We start from the raw sequence: 15,635 nt of genomic DNA on the forward strand, positions 1-15,635 counted from the left end.
TGGAGTGCAGCAGCGCGATCTCGGCTCACTGCAACCTCCGCCTCCCGGGTTCAAGCGATTCTCCTGCCTCAGCCTCCTACTCCGAGTAGCTGGGATTACAGGCACACGCCACCACGCCCAGCTAATTTTTGTATTTTTAGTAGAACGGGGTTTCACCATGTTGGCCAGGCTGGTCTCTATCTCTTGACCTCATGATCCATCCGCCTCGGCCTCCCAAAGTGCTGGGATTACAGGCGTGAGCCATCATGCCCGGCCACAGATTGAAATTCTTATGTTTAATGCCATGATATCTAACACTGCGTTCAATCAAAATGTCTACGCATGCGGCCTGAGACCTTTGCGCAGAAGGTGCCTAGGGTCATGGTTTGGGAAGATTAATCTGCCACCAGTGGAGGGGTGGATAAAAACTAATGTTTATTAGGATCAAGATGAGCAGTCTCTGTGCCAGAAACTTTATTCATTTAATTCCCACAGCCCTGTGAGGCAGGTGAAATCATCCCCATTTTATGGATGAGGAAATTGAAGTTCAGTTGGTTCAATAACATGCCAAAGGTCACTCAGCTGACAAACAGTGGAGCTCAGATGCGGAAGACTGAAAACTCAGAGCCTGGGCTTTTAACCAAACACTGCATGGCTTCGCTACAGAAGAAAGTTAGAAAGAGTTTTCAAAAATAAAATGTGGGGCCAGGTGCCACCTTGGATATAAGGGACTGGGGGACGGAAAGAGTCAAGAACTCCCAGGCTTCCCTCTGGCTGTCAATAGCCAGTGGGTCCTGGCAGTGGGAGCTGGGCCATCAGAGGTGGCGCCCGAAGTGGGGCAGGCACAAAATGGGTTTTGGGGCCAGCGTTTGCCCGGGTGATGGTCAAAGCCACAGAAAAGAGGTGTTTTGACGGAGTGGTGGCTGAATGTGGGGAAAGATGAGCAGGGGACCAAGCCTGGAGCTTGGGCAGCCCACGATTGGACACTGGGAGAAGAAAAGGAGCCAGCGGAGGAGACACTGAGGCTAGGAATGGGAAGGGCACTGTGGAAATCTGGGCTCCACCTGGCGCTCTGGGGAGCGGGTAGGGGGGCGCATCAAGGAGCTCAAGCTGCCTCACCAGCAAATGCCTCTGTTTTTGACCAGGGGCAGTGAAATAAAGGGATCCAGTTAAGTAACTGGTTTCTGGTTCCTGCCAACCCAGGAAGCCGGCACCGGCCCTGCTTTACATCCCATGTGCCACGCTCAGCCTTCGAAGCAAAACCAGCTGAGGCCAGCACCTGCCAGGTCTGAATGCGCAGCTCCAAGTTCTGGGGTGTGGGGGTGGGGTGAGCCAAGGAGGTCTGGCTTCTCTAGGGCAAGGGTCAGGAGGACAGCAGGGAGGCTCACCCTGAGCCCGCAGGCAGCCCTTCCTCCTCCTCCCCTTCAGCAAAGAAAGGCAGAGAAAAACGTGTTTTTATAAATAGCTCCAGCCCCAGCTGATTTGTAAATTCCGTGGGTTTTTTTTGTGTCAATGACATCACCTTCCTCCCCATGGCAACCCCCGACGATATCAAAATTGCCAAGCAACGTTGGAGCAGCTCGGCGCCCCAAACGAGCAGGTCGCTGCCTGAGGATTTAATGGAGAAATCCCAAAGTGAGCCGGGGCGCACGGTGGAGGAGGGGCGCGCCGCAGCCGGGGCCGCCGGGCCCTGATGGGCGGGAGCGGGGTGGAGCGGCCTCGCCTGACAGGCAGCCCTGGGCGCTGGGCTCCGCGGCCACACTCTGGAGACAGCCACTGTCCAGGCAGGTGGGGGAGGGCGCTGCTCCCGTCCTGATGTACCAGGAGCCGCCAGCAGCCATCCAGGTGACTAAGCCGGCCCACTAGCACTGAGTCACCGCCCGCCTGGAGCTGTTCTTGCTTCTCCTTTGCATCTGATTATTTTGGGAGCTGGAAACTTGGAGCTGCACCTGAGTCCCGCCCCTTCTAGCTCTCCCCTCCCTACCTTGGGCTCCAGGAAGATGGGACTTGCTGTGAGTCTGCTGCCACCCGCTAAAGATATGGAAGACGCTGTGGGGGCCAGAGGTGCCCGGGGGGCCGTGGCAGCAGGCAGAGTGCAATAGCAGATATGGTGGTCAGGCTGCCCGTGTGTGTCCTCTGGAGGTGTAAGGACAGAAGGGCAGTCTTGTCCCAGCTGACTGGAGTCCTCCCGGGCTGGCTCTGAACTCATCTCCCACGGGGATGTTTCTGTAAAGGAGTGGCTTCTGGGGTCGGAGTGGCATTTGGAGACCGAGGCTGGATTGGCTTAGGCTGGCCTGGGCAGGTAGGTGGCTCTATGCTGGGCGTGGACCCACGTGTGTGTGAGTGCGAGAGTGTGTAAGCCAGTGTGTGTGCTGGGGACAGCAGCTGGGTCCAGCAGAGCTGGCTGGGGGCCTGACAGCAGTTTATCCTAACTGATGCTGGGTGGGCGTAGGCCCTGAGATGGGCATCAGGGAGAGGGGACGCCAGACACACGGCCTAAGCAGGGTGAGGAGCAGCTGCCAGCCCCGGCAGGCCCAGGCCCTGTCTGGGTGCACAGGACCGAGACACAGCAACATGCCCAGGTAGGAAGCCTTCCGGAGAGGCTGGCCAGCGTGAGAGCCCATCACTGGGGGGCTGGGCTGCCCCTTCATTCTGGCAGGTCTGGGTACCAAGGAAACAGCTTCCTACCAAGAACCTTGTCACTCTCTCAGGCAGGGCCAGTCAGCACCCATGTGCGTCTCTGCTGAGCTCACAGGGACACCATGTGAGAAGGGTGCTGGCCAGGGCACAGCTTCCCCACGATCAGGACCCAGTGGGTGCCACCCTCAAGCCCCTGGTCCCCACAGGGCATGCCCCAGTGTGTGTCAGGAGGGGGGAGGTCTCACCTCCCCCACACAGCTGGCAGCTTTGCGGGCACCAGTGAGTAAGCTGCCAGAGGGAGGGAGGCTCTGTGCCCACAGAGGCAGGACGACACCAACCAGGAGCCTTCAGGAGAAGAGGCTGGGTGAAAAAAGCACTGAGGTTTTCTTTTCCTTTTTTTTTTTTTCTATTTTGCCTGAAGGGAGTGCCGCTTCCTGGGCTAGAAACAAGCACCAGCCTGCAGTGGAGAACGCGGGGCCCCGCTGCCCAGAAGGAGCGGCCACGGTAAGGTTCCCCCTGCCGCTGCATGCTCCGGATTCCTGGGCTAGGGACGGGGATGCTAAGGTGTCCAGGCTGCCTCCCACCTGGGACAGGGAGGCTAACTCCACAGCTGTGGGTTCCTGGGTCAAGGAGCTCCACTCCCAACCCGACCTGCCGCCCTCTTTCCAGATTGACTGTGAAACAGTCCAATCCCAGCTAGATGCTGGCTGCCTAGCTAGAGGGAGAGGTGCTTGTTTCTGCTGTTCCTGCATGTACTTCCTGCCCCTTCTGGGCCAACCCAGTGTCACCAGGACACCCCTATACCAGGCCCCTCTCACTTTACCGCCTCTGGGACATTTCCCTTGTGTATTCATTCCACAAATATTTAGGGAGCACTGCTGGGTTCCAGGCTCCAAGTCACACCCTTTTGCTGGGTTTCACCTGGCACAGATTCTGACTCTGAAACTCAGTGTCAGGGCAGGTTCGGGGAGCTGCCTGGCCGAGCATGGTCACTCCTCACAGGCCTTGGGCTCCCCACCCCTGCTGCAGGGTGGATGACCTGGTCAGCTTTGGGGACATCAGGCCCAGTGAGCTCGGGTTTATAAAGCACTGGGCCCCACCAGGAAGCAAGGCTAATGTCCTGTGGTCTCCAGTTGTCCTTTGCCTGGCATCATACACCAAGAGGTTTGCGCGGTTCTGCTTGTGGTCTTCCTGAGGCTGGTTCTGGTGGGAACTGGGCTGCAGGAGGAGAGGATGAGCTTAGGAGCCGTGTGGCCCCCAGGCCTGGTGGGCCTGGGACTCAGCCCCACGGGAGCCCATCGAGCTGGGGTTGAGGGCTTTGGGGCAAGCAAGGAGTCCCCTCTGCAAGCAGACTTCCCTGGCGGTTGTCCTGGCCAGGCTTGGAGGTGGTACCTGGGAGCCCTAGTGAGCAGAGCGCCTGGTCAGGGAAGGGTCAGCGCCAGAGGCAAGCCCTTCTGGGAGCAGCTGATTTGGACGGAAACTCTGTGCACCTGAGATGGGGAGTGTGGGGACTGCACGGCCTGTCCAGCGCCCCGAGGACAAACCGAAGCCCCTCCCAGACTTGCCAGACACAGGGAGGATGCAGTGGGTGGGGTCTCCAGCCAAGGAAAGCCCACTCTGCACAACTCCTAAGGATGACCAAAAAGTTCCCTGTCCTGGAGGAGCACATGCACTCGGAGTCGGGAGGAACCCGTAAGTGTCTCTCACGCCAGTGAATTCCCACACCTGGCTCCTGGATGAGGAGAATGACCCAGCTGTGGGGGTATCTCCTGCTGCCTCACAAAAGGTGACTCTGTGCCTAGGAGTCTTCCACGAATGCAGAGCTGAGCAGGGGCTGCTGCCCAGTTGGGGGCAGAGGGGCCGAGGCTGTTGAGCACCAGGCAGACAGCAGGCCAGCAGCGGGCAGCAGGCTGGGCCGGAGGGAGCAGAGAGTACGGGCCAGGGCAGGCTGGGCAGGAGAGGAAAAGGTGCCTGGGGTCCTGAGGGCTCAGGGCGGACTCCAGACAGCTGGCCTTGTTATGCCAGCCCACTTCTGTGGGAGAGGCCCCCTGCATAGGGGACTGGGCAGGGAAGAGGCTGAGACACTGAAAGACTGAATTCCTCACCCAAATGGCCCAGAGATGCCCACTGCACAGTGTCCTGGGTGCGGAAGGCAGGAAGGACTCATGGGAGGCTGTCCTGTGGACTGAAGCAGAAGGTCCTTCCCATAAGATGCCCTCGTCACCCTGAGCAGGAAGGCCCGGGCTGCGGAAGCAGTGCCTGAGACCTGAGCAGCAGGAAGGATGCCAGTAAAACTCATCAGGAGGCATCTGGCTGCCTGCACCTAGCGGGCCTCAAGGAGAGAGCTTGGTGGACTAGCCAGCAGGTTGGGGTGGAGCAGCAAATGGAAGCTTCTGAGGGCAGAATGAGTTCCCAAGTTCCTGAAGCCAAGGCTGGCCCTCCTGCCCAGGGCGAGCAGTCTGCCTGGGCCTGGGAAGCTGCCCCCTTCTGAGAGCTCAGCCCTAGGGCCCAGGAAGGGCTAAGGCGAGAAGAGTGAGGTGTGAGATAAAGGGGACCGTGTCTTTTCCTGGCAGGTTGTGGGGTCCACGCCGCACCTTGTTCTGACGCACAGGCTGCCAAGCAGATGACAGCCATGGCCTGCCTACTAGGTGCAAGCACTGGTGGCAGGAAGAGGGGGTGGACCAGGCAGGACAGAGCTCTTGCCCTGGGGATGCTTATAGCCCTGGAGCAGAGCAGTGGAGAGGAAAGCTGAGCTGAGCGTGGGGCCAACTGCACCAGAAACAAGCGGAGCCACAAAACCACGATCAGCCCCCGGGTGGCTTTGTCCTTTTGCCCACTCTGTGTCCCAGACTCATCGCTGAACTTGGCAGCCATGACCCATCCAGCCCAGATAATTTATACATTTACACCAACACTGGGCGATGGTTCTTAACATAGAACTTTATAAAGATGGACAAAACAGACAACTTGAGAATGACAAACAAAGGAAGCAGCAGCTTCTATCTGCAGTTGCAGGAGGAGGTGAAGGCTGGGGGAGACAGACCAGGGCGGGAAGAGGCAAGACGGTGGTTGGTTAACATGAAGTCAGCAGCGTGAGCCTCAGGCCCGGTGCTGCCTCTTCCTGGTGACTCGGGCAAGTTATTTCATGTCTCTGGGTCTCAATTTCCTCTCCTGTTCAACAGAGATAATTACAGTACCTATGAGTTAGGGTTGTTGAGAGGATTAAATAAGATAATAAGTGAATGCTCTGAACGGCATGACTGGCACGTACGTACATGTTCAGCAAGAGATAACTATTATCACTGTGATGATAACGGGTGTCAGAGGAACAAAGTGCCAGGAGAGACCATACCTTGTTCAGGGGAATCAGGAAAGGCTTCACGGAGGAGGTGACTTTGAAAGAACCCTCCTGTGAGGAGAAACGAAAGCTCTCAGAATGCCCGGGAAAGCTGGGAAGAAACAATCATGCCAGGTCTATTTTTTCCCGAAACAGCACATTGTTTGTCCACTGAGACTTCCTAAGGAATAACTTGAGACTCCTCCTTCTGGGGTCTAGACTGGGAGATCTTGAGGACTTGAAGTGGGCTGCCCCTGGTGAAGGGATCCAGAGCCCAGCTGTGGCCCTGGCCCTACGCCTTTTGGGGCCTGGAAGCTTTTTTCACATACTGGCCCTAACTCCATGAGGAACCGCGTTCTGCTGCGTCCCATCTAAAGCCTACACTTGGTGATGCGGCAGGCAGAGGGGCCAGACCGGGCCACGGCAGGCTCCGGACCACCCTGGCAAGTGGTTTGGAAATGCCTAGTAATCGTGGGCCAGGCGCTGTGGTTCACGCCTGTAATCCCAGCACTTTGGGAGGCTGAGGTGGGCGGATCACGAGGTCAAGAGATCAAGACCATCCTGGCCAACATGGTGAAACCCCATCTCTACCAAAAAATACAAAAAATTAGCTGGGTGTGGTGGTGCATGCCTGTAGTCCCAGCTACCCAGGAGGCTGAGGCAGGGGAATCGCTTGAACCCAGGAGGCGGAGCTTGCAGTGAGCTGAGATCTCGCCACTGTACTCCAGCCTGGCCACAGAGTGAGACTCTGTCTCAAAAAAAAGAAATGCCGGGGCCGGGCGCGGTGGCTCAAGCCTGTAATCCCAGCACTTTGGGAGGCTGAGATGGGCAGATCATGAGGTCAGGAGATCGAGACCATCCTGGCTAACACGGTGAAACCCCGTCTCTACTAAAAAATACAAAAAACTAGCCAGGCGAGGTGGCGGGCGCCTGTAGTCCCAGCTACTCGGGAGGCTGAGGCAGGAGAATGGCGTGAACCCGGGAGGTGGAGCTTGCAGTGAGCCGAGATCTGGCCACTGCACTCCAGCCTGGGCGGCAGAGCGAGACTCCGTCTCAAAAAAAAAAAAAAAAAAAAAAAAAAGAAATGCCTAGTAATTGTGAGGCTCCATCTCAGAAACTTTTCGTTTTTCCTTTTTTTCTTTTTTTTTTTTGAGACGGAGTTTCGCTCTTGTTGCCCAGCCTGGAGTGCAGTGGCGCGATCTTGGCTCTCTGCAACCTCCACCTCCCAGGTTCAAGCGATTCTCCTGCCTCAGCCTCCCGAGTAGGTGGGATTACAAGCACCCACCACCACACCCGGTTAATTTTTGTATTTTTAGTAGAGATGGGGTTTCACCATGTTGGCCAGGCTGATCTCAAACTCCTGACCTCAGGTGATCTGCCCACCTCGGCCACCCAAAACGCTGGGATTACAGATATGAGCCACCACACCCAACCTGTTTTTTCTACAAAGGGTTATCTGTTCTGTGAATTTAGGAAAGGTAATCCTAAGGCCTATTCACCTAAGAACAACGAGGCAACCCCAGAGCATGACAGGCTTTCTTGGGCTGGGGGAACTCACATGCAAAAAAAACAGGTTCCCTCATAACCACACGAGAGGCTGCAACCGCCTTGGCCCCAGCAAAGGGACACCTCTGCTGGCCAGCATTTCCTACCAAACCTCATCACGACACATCAGGCAGGGCAGAGACCCAAGTATTCACAGAGGGACAGTGACGACTTTTTTTGCACACCTGTGGATTCTCCGTGGCAACCTGTTCCCCAAAAGTGCTGCCTCGGTCAGCAAATCCCAGTGTCTCTCTGCCCAGGCAACAGTCTCTCGTGCTCTGGTGTGCCCACAGCCTCCATGCATTCAGCCCCTTGGGCCTCTTGCTATGGGGCCAGAAGCAGAGCTGTGTCCTTCAGGCTGTCAAGGACCTGGCTAGGGAATCCTCTGGGTGTCCAGGGAAGCAGGTTCAGAAAGCTCAGTTCAGCTGGGGCTGTGTTTTGATCTCTGATCCCAGTGCAGCAGGGACCAGCCCGCTCAACTCAGGGCAGACAGCAACAAACCAGTCACCTCGCCCGAGGCCTCCTGCTGCCTGCCTGCTACCTGCCTGCCTGGTGACCAGGACTCCTGAAGGCTGCAGCAGTGGCAGAGTTAAAACTGTAAAACCGGGAAGACTGGTTATGTGGCTCAGCTTCCTGGCCTGAAGAGGCTCCAGCCTCCATTTTCTTTCTTTCAGCTTATGGAATTGTGCAAGAAAGCACAGAGGGTGGAGGGAGCGAGGGGACCAGTGATGCCACAGCCTCCTGCACCACCAGAGCACAGTCCCAGGCCAGCAAGGAGGAGCTCTGAGGCGGGAAAGGCTGCCCCAGGAATGAGCTGGCCATCTCAGATTGCTGTAGCACATTCAAGCCAGCGGGAGTCCCCAGAGGATGTTTCATCCAGCCCCCATAATTTTAAAGTAGGAAACAGGTCCAGAGAAGGAAAGTGGGAACTGAGGCCACACAGCTAACTAATGGCAGGGTGAGTTTCCAGCCCAGAGATCCTCAGCTGCCTGCCCAGCACTCTTGCTACCCAGACTGCCCCCCATCCCACCCCCGTGCTACCAAGGGCCCGTGCGGGAGGAGGCAGCAGCCACTGGGTAACCTGATGGATTGGGAGACGCAGCCTGGCCTGACACATTGGGAGTCTGGGCAGGCCCCTACTTCGCTCCTGGGTGCCTCCTGCCATCCCCCCAGCATCCTGCTAGACCTGAAACCATAGCCCAGCCCATGCTTGTCAGTCAAGTGCTTCCCAAGGATGAACTTTGCACACGGCACCCAGGCCACTCTTGGGTACCAGGCCACTCTCTGATGAAGAGATCTAACTAATTTATGAATGGATTGATTCAAGTTCTTTTTATCCCAGGTAACTTCATGTCTTAAGCCAAAGAAGGGAGTCAGGATGAGTGTCAGAGATGAAACAGAGGTTCTGGGGCGGAGGGTAGGGGAGGCACCTGGGAGGCCCTGTTCTTCAGGTGATCTTCTGATTGGTGTAGACTTTTGACCCCAGGCAGGCATTTACATGTCCAATAGCCACCATCAGAGGTCAGTTCCCAGAGGCAGGAGGCCTGTCACTTGTCGCCGGTCACCAGGCCCAAGCTAGACAAGAAAAGTTTTTCTATTCCACTAGAGTGGATCTTGCTTCAAGACCATGTGTCTGGGATCCAGAAAGGTGGGGAGACGTAGAGGTCTCAGATCCTGGGGACGGATGGAGCTGGCCCCGGGGGTAAGAATGCAAGGCCAGGAGTGAGCAGGCATTCAGGACTCCTGTCGAGGAGAGGGTGGTCAGGACAGGAGGAGGGGCTGCCTCACGGACGATGAGGTCCGTCATCCCAGCAGAGGCTGTTGTACCGGCCGCTGGTGAGGGTATGGTAGCGGTGTTACCAGGACCCTGCTATGTCAGCGTTCAACTAAATGTCCCAGCAGGCCAACCACCCCTGCAGTAGTCCAGGGGCTCTGTCCAGTGTGTGCCAGAATACTGGGGGAGGGAGGACCCTGAGAAGCGTGGCAGCACAGCACAGATCCACCATGTGGCCATTAGGCCATGCCTTCTGACCCAGGGCACGTGCAGAGGTCCACAGACTCTAGGACCAGCTAGTTAGAGTTCCTAGGGGGCCGCACAGCCCAGAGTCTGTGTGTTTTGTGCATCTGGAACTAAGGTGTTCTGCCCAAAGTGTTGGAGGTGGGCCTCAGGCAACAAATACCCTGCTTTCTCACACCCTTTTCTTCCTTGGAGCTTGGGCCTGGGCCCTCACCTAGTCAGGCACAGGCCTCCGCTCCCCCACACTCACCTGTCCTTCCTGAAAGTCAGCCACTGGGCTCCACGCAGGACTGTCACAGTCACACCCAATCTCAGACCTGGGGCAGTCGCTGGAAGCTCAGAAGGGAGAAGACAAGACAATGAAAGTTTCCCATTCAAGGAGGCATCCAGCTGTTAGTTCTGCCAGCAAACATGCCAGCCAGAGAGCTAAACTGCCAGCAACAGATATTTGGATGAAACTTTGGAGGCCATTAAGAGCAGGCGCTGCAAAGCAATTGTAGCGAGAAGATATTAAATGAATCCATCATGTCTCTAAAATGAGTGTCCTTACCACAGACCTGGCTCTTGCTGTTCCTCAGCCCTTCCCAGGGTAGCCCAGGATGCACCTGGGATGGGCGCCGCAGCCTGCAATGGTCCCTGCATCTGAGGGGCTCCTCCCGGGTCACCAGGCCCCTTTGGGACTGTCAAGCAAGTTTAGCCCCCAGTGTCAGCTTGAGTTTGGGGAGGATGGTTTTATATATTCCCGTTGGCACAGGAAGCCTAGTACACTTGCGGAACCCGAGGGAAAGCCAGGCAGAGAGAGAGAGGCTCGAGGTTCTGCTGAGGCCCAGGGTATCAGCAGGACACGTCTGTCCAGCAGCCAGGCAGGGACCCATGGGCTTTTCCAAAACACCTAACCAGGCCCCAGACAGTGCTACTCCCTGGCGCTGGGCTCTCTTTCCGGAATCTGGGGCGAACAGACCTGTTGGGTTGATTTAGTAGCAAGTGGTAGCCTTGTTTTCTGGATGAATCCTGGGATTCTACTCCGTGGCCCATCAAACCAAGCTCCAGTGTGCACGCCGGGGGCGGGGAGGGGAGCTTTCTCCTTGGTCCCTTCCGCAACTGTGCGGGCTGAGGGTTAAGAACCTCTCAACCCATTTGGGGGTGCTGCTCCTCCATACTCCTGTATCCCAATGCTCTAGACCTCATTATTCCACCACCCTCCCAAGGGAGAGAGGTACTCTTTCCATTACACGCATCAGGAGACTGAGGCCAGAGACATGCCATAAGTCTCGAGAGGCAAGAGGGCTCCCACCCGCAGGACTCCACGGCTCTGCAGCTAGACTCCATCAACTTCCCTCCTGCCTGGGGGCCCCGAGGGCCTGGCAGTATCAGCTTCCTAGGCTCACACTTCCAGATGCACAGAGGTTCGGAGGCTTGCACCTCCCTCTTGGTCCCATCAGCAGAGAGAGATGGGTGGTCCCATCGGGGTGAGGAGCAGGAAGAAGCAGGTGCTCGGCAGCCTGGAGGAGAGTGGGAGGAAGGGATTTTCCCCCAAGAGTGCCTCTCTCCCAGGCCTCGGGCTCCAGGGTGAGTGGGCGGGGACCCTCTGGGAGCCCCGGCTCCTCAGGGCTCCTCCTGCCAAGCATCCAGCACACGTGCCCCCACCTCCCCAGCAGGTCCTGCCTGAGGGCCTGAGGCGGCTGGGGCGCTGGGTCTGTGAAGGGCAGATGTGGGATGCAGGAACTTCAGGCAGGGTGCTGGCTTGTGGCCAGGAAAGCCTAGCACCTGATTCCTAGCAGGGAACTCAGTGACAGAGTGGGGGAACCTGAGGACCCCTCTGCCCCTCACACCCAGTGCCATGTGGGAGTCCTCATATGTTACTCAGAAATAGGGAGGGAGAGTCCCCCTACCCCTACCCCCAGCCCTCTTGTGTCTCATGTGACAGCCTTCCTGGGCAGTGATTTTTTTTAAATACAAATGCCTTATATTAAGGTCTGAGTTGGTCTCTCTCCACTGCCTGTTCAAACATTCCACGGCGCCAGCAGCCTCTAAGCAGCAGAATTGAGAGAACCAGCTTTGGGGTCAGATACACTTCCATTCAAATTGCAGCTCCTCCACTCAGTAACTGGCTTACTTAGTCTTTCTGGGCTGGATAACAAAATACTGTGGGCTGGTGGTTTATAAACAACAGAAATCTATTTCTCACAGTTCTGGAAGCTGAGAAGCCCAAGAGCAAGGTGCTGGCAGATCTGGTGTCTGGTGAGGGCCGCTTCCAGGTTCAGAGGTGGCTGTCTTTTTGCTATAATCTCACATGATGGAAAGGGCCAGGGATCTCTCTGGGGGCCTCTTTCATAAAGGCATGAATCCCGTTCATGAGGGCTCTGCTTTTGTGACTTAATCACCTGCCAACAACCCCACCTCCTAATACCCTCGTATTGGTGATTAGGTTTCAACAAATGAATCTTGGGGGGGACATAGGTTTCAACAGATGAATCTTGGGGGGACACAAACATTCAGTCTATAGCAGTAATTAGGAGATCTTCAGCTGTTCTTTAACCACTCCGAGCCTCAGTTTCCTCATTCGTCAAATGTGAATAATAATTGTACAGGACTTCCATCCCAGGGTTGTTGTGAAGACTAAGGGAGATAGCACAGGTACTAGCTTTGTACCGGGCCTGGTCCATGGGAAGCATGCCATCATTGGCAGCCATTATTATTTCTATTATTAGGGGAGGGCGGAGTCACCCAGAGGAAGGAGGCTGGAAGGAGTAAAAGAGCTTGTTAGTCGCCTTCCTCATCCCCAGGAAGCTTTTCAAGTCATGGAGCAGAAAGATGCAGGGAAGGGATAATGTGTTTGTCTTTCTAAACCACAAGCTGATCCCTATCTTTCCTCTTTGGCCCTAGCCCGAGTGCTCAGCCCTGGCTGTTGGCGCTCAGATGTTACAACAGGCCCCGACAGCCACAGGCTGAGGGAGAACCAGGAAGTACCTGCCCCACCCGACGTGCCCGCCTTGCTGCCCTCCCAGACCATACTGGCCTGCCAATACCTCTGAGATGGCACCACTCCAAGAGCCATGTCCCGTGGTGAAATGCCTGTTTTGGGTGTCTCTTCCAGAGCTCCTACCCAATTTGTAGAATGGGAGTGCCTGGACAATTCCTTCAACCAGAAGGTCTGTGCCAGCAGCCAAGGCTCCTCAAAGGAGGATGTGCCTGGAGTCCCCCGTGCTCAGCATGGCAACCTGGGAACAAGGCAGAGGGTGGCACGTGGACGCTGCAGGAGACACTGTCCCCAGACTGCTCCTGATGCTTCCCGTGCTGTTGTTCTGCCCTTTTCTCCTGGGCAGGGCTGAGCTGGGCATGGATCAGAGGAGAATAGAGAAGGGGAAGAGTCACACACAGGAATTAATCACTCAGGACCTACCCTGAATGGACAATTCAGTGTGGATCCCCAGCTGTCTCAATGTGTGGGGAGGGGGGTGGCAATGGGGGGGGGGCGTGCAACCCAGTGCAGCTGAACTTCACGTAGATGAGACTGGAAGTGCAAAAAACTGGTGTTGTGATGGACCTGAGGGATTCCCTAGTGTAGTCTTGTATCCAGTTCTCTGGCCTACCTGACTGACAGTTATTCTTGAATACCTCCAGTGATGGGGGACTCATTACCTCCTTGGTCAGTCTAACTTGACCCTCTGCCTCTCTCAAGGCCCCAAACCCACTGTAGCTCCCAAGGGGTAGGAGGAACCCAGGGTTTCCTAGAGTTACTCTCTATAGGGTGAGGATGGGACTTGGCTAGTAGCCATTCTAGGGCACCTAAGCCTGAATTCAAACCAAATTAAATACCAGCTCATTTCTGGTAATATTCTAACATTCATACTTCATTGTAGTTCTGTTCAAAAGTACTGCTTGGAGCTGTGATTTGGGTATATAAGGCATTTGCAGTAAAAGAAAATAATTCGGCCGGGCGCGGTGGCTCAAGCCTGTAATCCCAGCACTTTGGGAGGCCGAGACCGGCGGATCACGAGGTCAGGAGGTCAGGAGATTGAGACCATCCTGGCTAACACAGTGAAACTCCGTCTCTACTAAAAAAACGCAAAAATCTAGCTGGGCGAGGTGGCGGGCGCCTGTAGTCCCAGCTACTCGGGAAGCTAAGGCAGGAGAATGGTGTAAACCCGGGAGGCGGAGCTTGCAGTGAGCTGAGATCGGCCACTGCACCCCAGCCTGGGTGACAGAGCGAGACTCCATCTCAAAAAAAAAAAAAAAAAAAGAAAATAATTTGCATGTGCATTCATGAATCAGTAAAAATAATTTAGGGTGTCAATTCTAGGTTAGACAATATAATGCATTTCATTCTAGCTTTGGTTCATGGTTCCTTTCAAATCCTCAGCAACCAATCTCTCCCACCTCCACGCAGCACATTCTGCTTCTGCAGCCAGCATTCGGCCAGTGCACCCATGTCCTTGGTATCTCATCTGTGGGGGGAGCCATTCTTGTAGCACCTGGTCCCCCTCCCACTGCCCCCTCATCCGAGGCCTAGCAGTCAGCTTCCTGGGTGACCACAGGAGGTCAGAGTTTGTCTAAGCGGGTCAGGCCTACAGTATTGTCCAGTCAGAGGAAAGAGAAAGAATCCGCGTGGGAAAGACACAAAGAGGAGGAGGAGAAGACGACGGAGTAAGGGGAGGAGAACAGAAACTAAATATAAATATTGTGTTGGGGATGTTGGGGATGGCAGCGAGGACCTATGGTTAGCTGGCTGGCTCCCACACCACTGTCCGCTCCCACACCACTGTCCCACGGCATACAGGGCCAGCATCTGCACCTGGCACCATGCTTTTCCAAGGAAAGCAGAGGGCATTGGGCTTGTGGTGCAGCCACACAGAGTACAGACCTGTTTGGGGCTGGCAGGTTCCCACGGGTTGCCTGAGCTCTATTTGGTGGGTGCCTTAGAGTAAACTGTGTGTAACCAATACAGCCTGTAATGCAAAAGATTGAGCCATGAGTAGCATTGATACGTCTAAAGAATCAGTGAACAAAAATAAGTGACCATAGTGACCTCAGTTAGTCATTGAAGTCTGAGGTGCCCAACAATGATTTTTTAAATCCCTGCACTGTCCTTGGTCCCCGCTCTGTGACACTGGCAGTCACCCAGCCACCACTTGAGGGCAGCCATTTAGAGGCCACATGTACTGAGTTTCCAAGCCAGAACCTCCTCAGCACTCAGCACTCAGCACTCACAGAGAAGAGCACACATCTTCTCTCTGGGGGCCCAAGACAAGGAGAGCAAAGGTCTTCTCACTTCTTTATTTGGGGAAGAGACAGGTGATCCCTGTCCCTTCCCCCAATATAGAAAACACCCGCTACCCCAAAAGAAACATGGCACGGGGGCAGCCAGGAGTGAGCCCCTTGGAATGGCCATTCTGATCTTAGGCAGAGACTGCTGAGGACAAGCAGGGGATGCCGACTCTGGAACAAAATCACAGGCGGAGAGCTCCGGAACAGGCCCCAGCCGTCTGGAGTGCGAGTCTCCTGCCCTAGGACTCTCAGGCTAGAAAGTCCTCAGGACTCAGGACTGCGCAAGGTCTGACAAGGGAACTCGAATCCCTTAAATCCCACTTGCCTGCCTGCGCAAGGGGCTACCTCAGCACAGTCTTGGGGCCCTGTCCACATGGGACAGATCATCCAAGGTGACAGGTTTTCGGACTTCCGCGTGGGCTCTCCAGGATGTGTGGGTGGGCACACGCGGCCCCGCGACAAAGGAGAGTCGGCCCGCGGCTCTGGAGCGTGCATCTGCGATGCCAGTGAGCCAGGTGATTACACACAGCCGGCACCCAGCTGGTTCTCCGGGTCGGGTCTCCGCGAGGCGGCCACCAGGCCGTGGAGCCGCAGGCAGGTCTCCGCGGCAGTGGCCCCCCAGGTCCCGGAGGCGAAGGGCGGGCGGGAGCTGGGGGCAAGCAGGTGGAGAGAGAGTTAGGCAGCGGGGCGCCCCTCGGGCAGAGGGGCTCCTGGCCAAGGCCCCAGCGACCCTCGGTAACTTCTCCCGCGCTCTGGGTTCGCCGCCGCGTCCTACCTGAGGCCACACCCTGAAATCAAAACCGCGGCCAGGTGAAGCCGGCGCTGCACCAACGTGTAAGCGCGGCCCCT

General features: G+C 56.1%; 1 protein-coding gene across 3 annotated transcripts in view; it reads left to right on the forward strand.

The window, feature by feature from the left end:
* Window positions 1-1,551: 1,551 nt before the first annotated feature.
* PAK6 (p21 (RAC1) activated kinase 6) overlaps window positions 1,552-15,635 on the forward strand; it is a 39,749-nt gene continuing 25,665 nt past the window's right edge. The window contains exons 1-2 of one of the 3 annotated variants that reach the window (XM_005559161.4): window positions 1,552-2,281; window positions 3,041-3,123. The gene's annotated coding sequence lies outside the window, so the exon portion shown is untranslated. Of the gene's footprint in view, window positions 2,282-2,332; window positions 2,562-3,040; window positions 3,124-15,635 lie in introns of those variants that run through there. The other 2 variants (XM_005559162.4, XM_015452642.3) reach the window with 2 other exon arrangements.

The sequence above is a fragment of the Macaca fascicularis genome, chromosome 7, assembly GCF_037993035.2.
Source record: "Macaca fascicularis isolate 582-1 chromosome 7, T2T-MFA8v1.1".
In the NCBI taxonomy this organism is placed as follows: domain Eukaryota; kingdom Metazoa; phylum Chordata; class Mammalia; order Primates; family Cercopithecidae; genus Macaca; species Macaca fascicularis.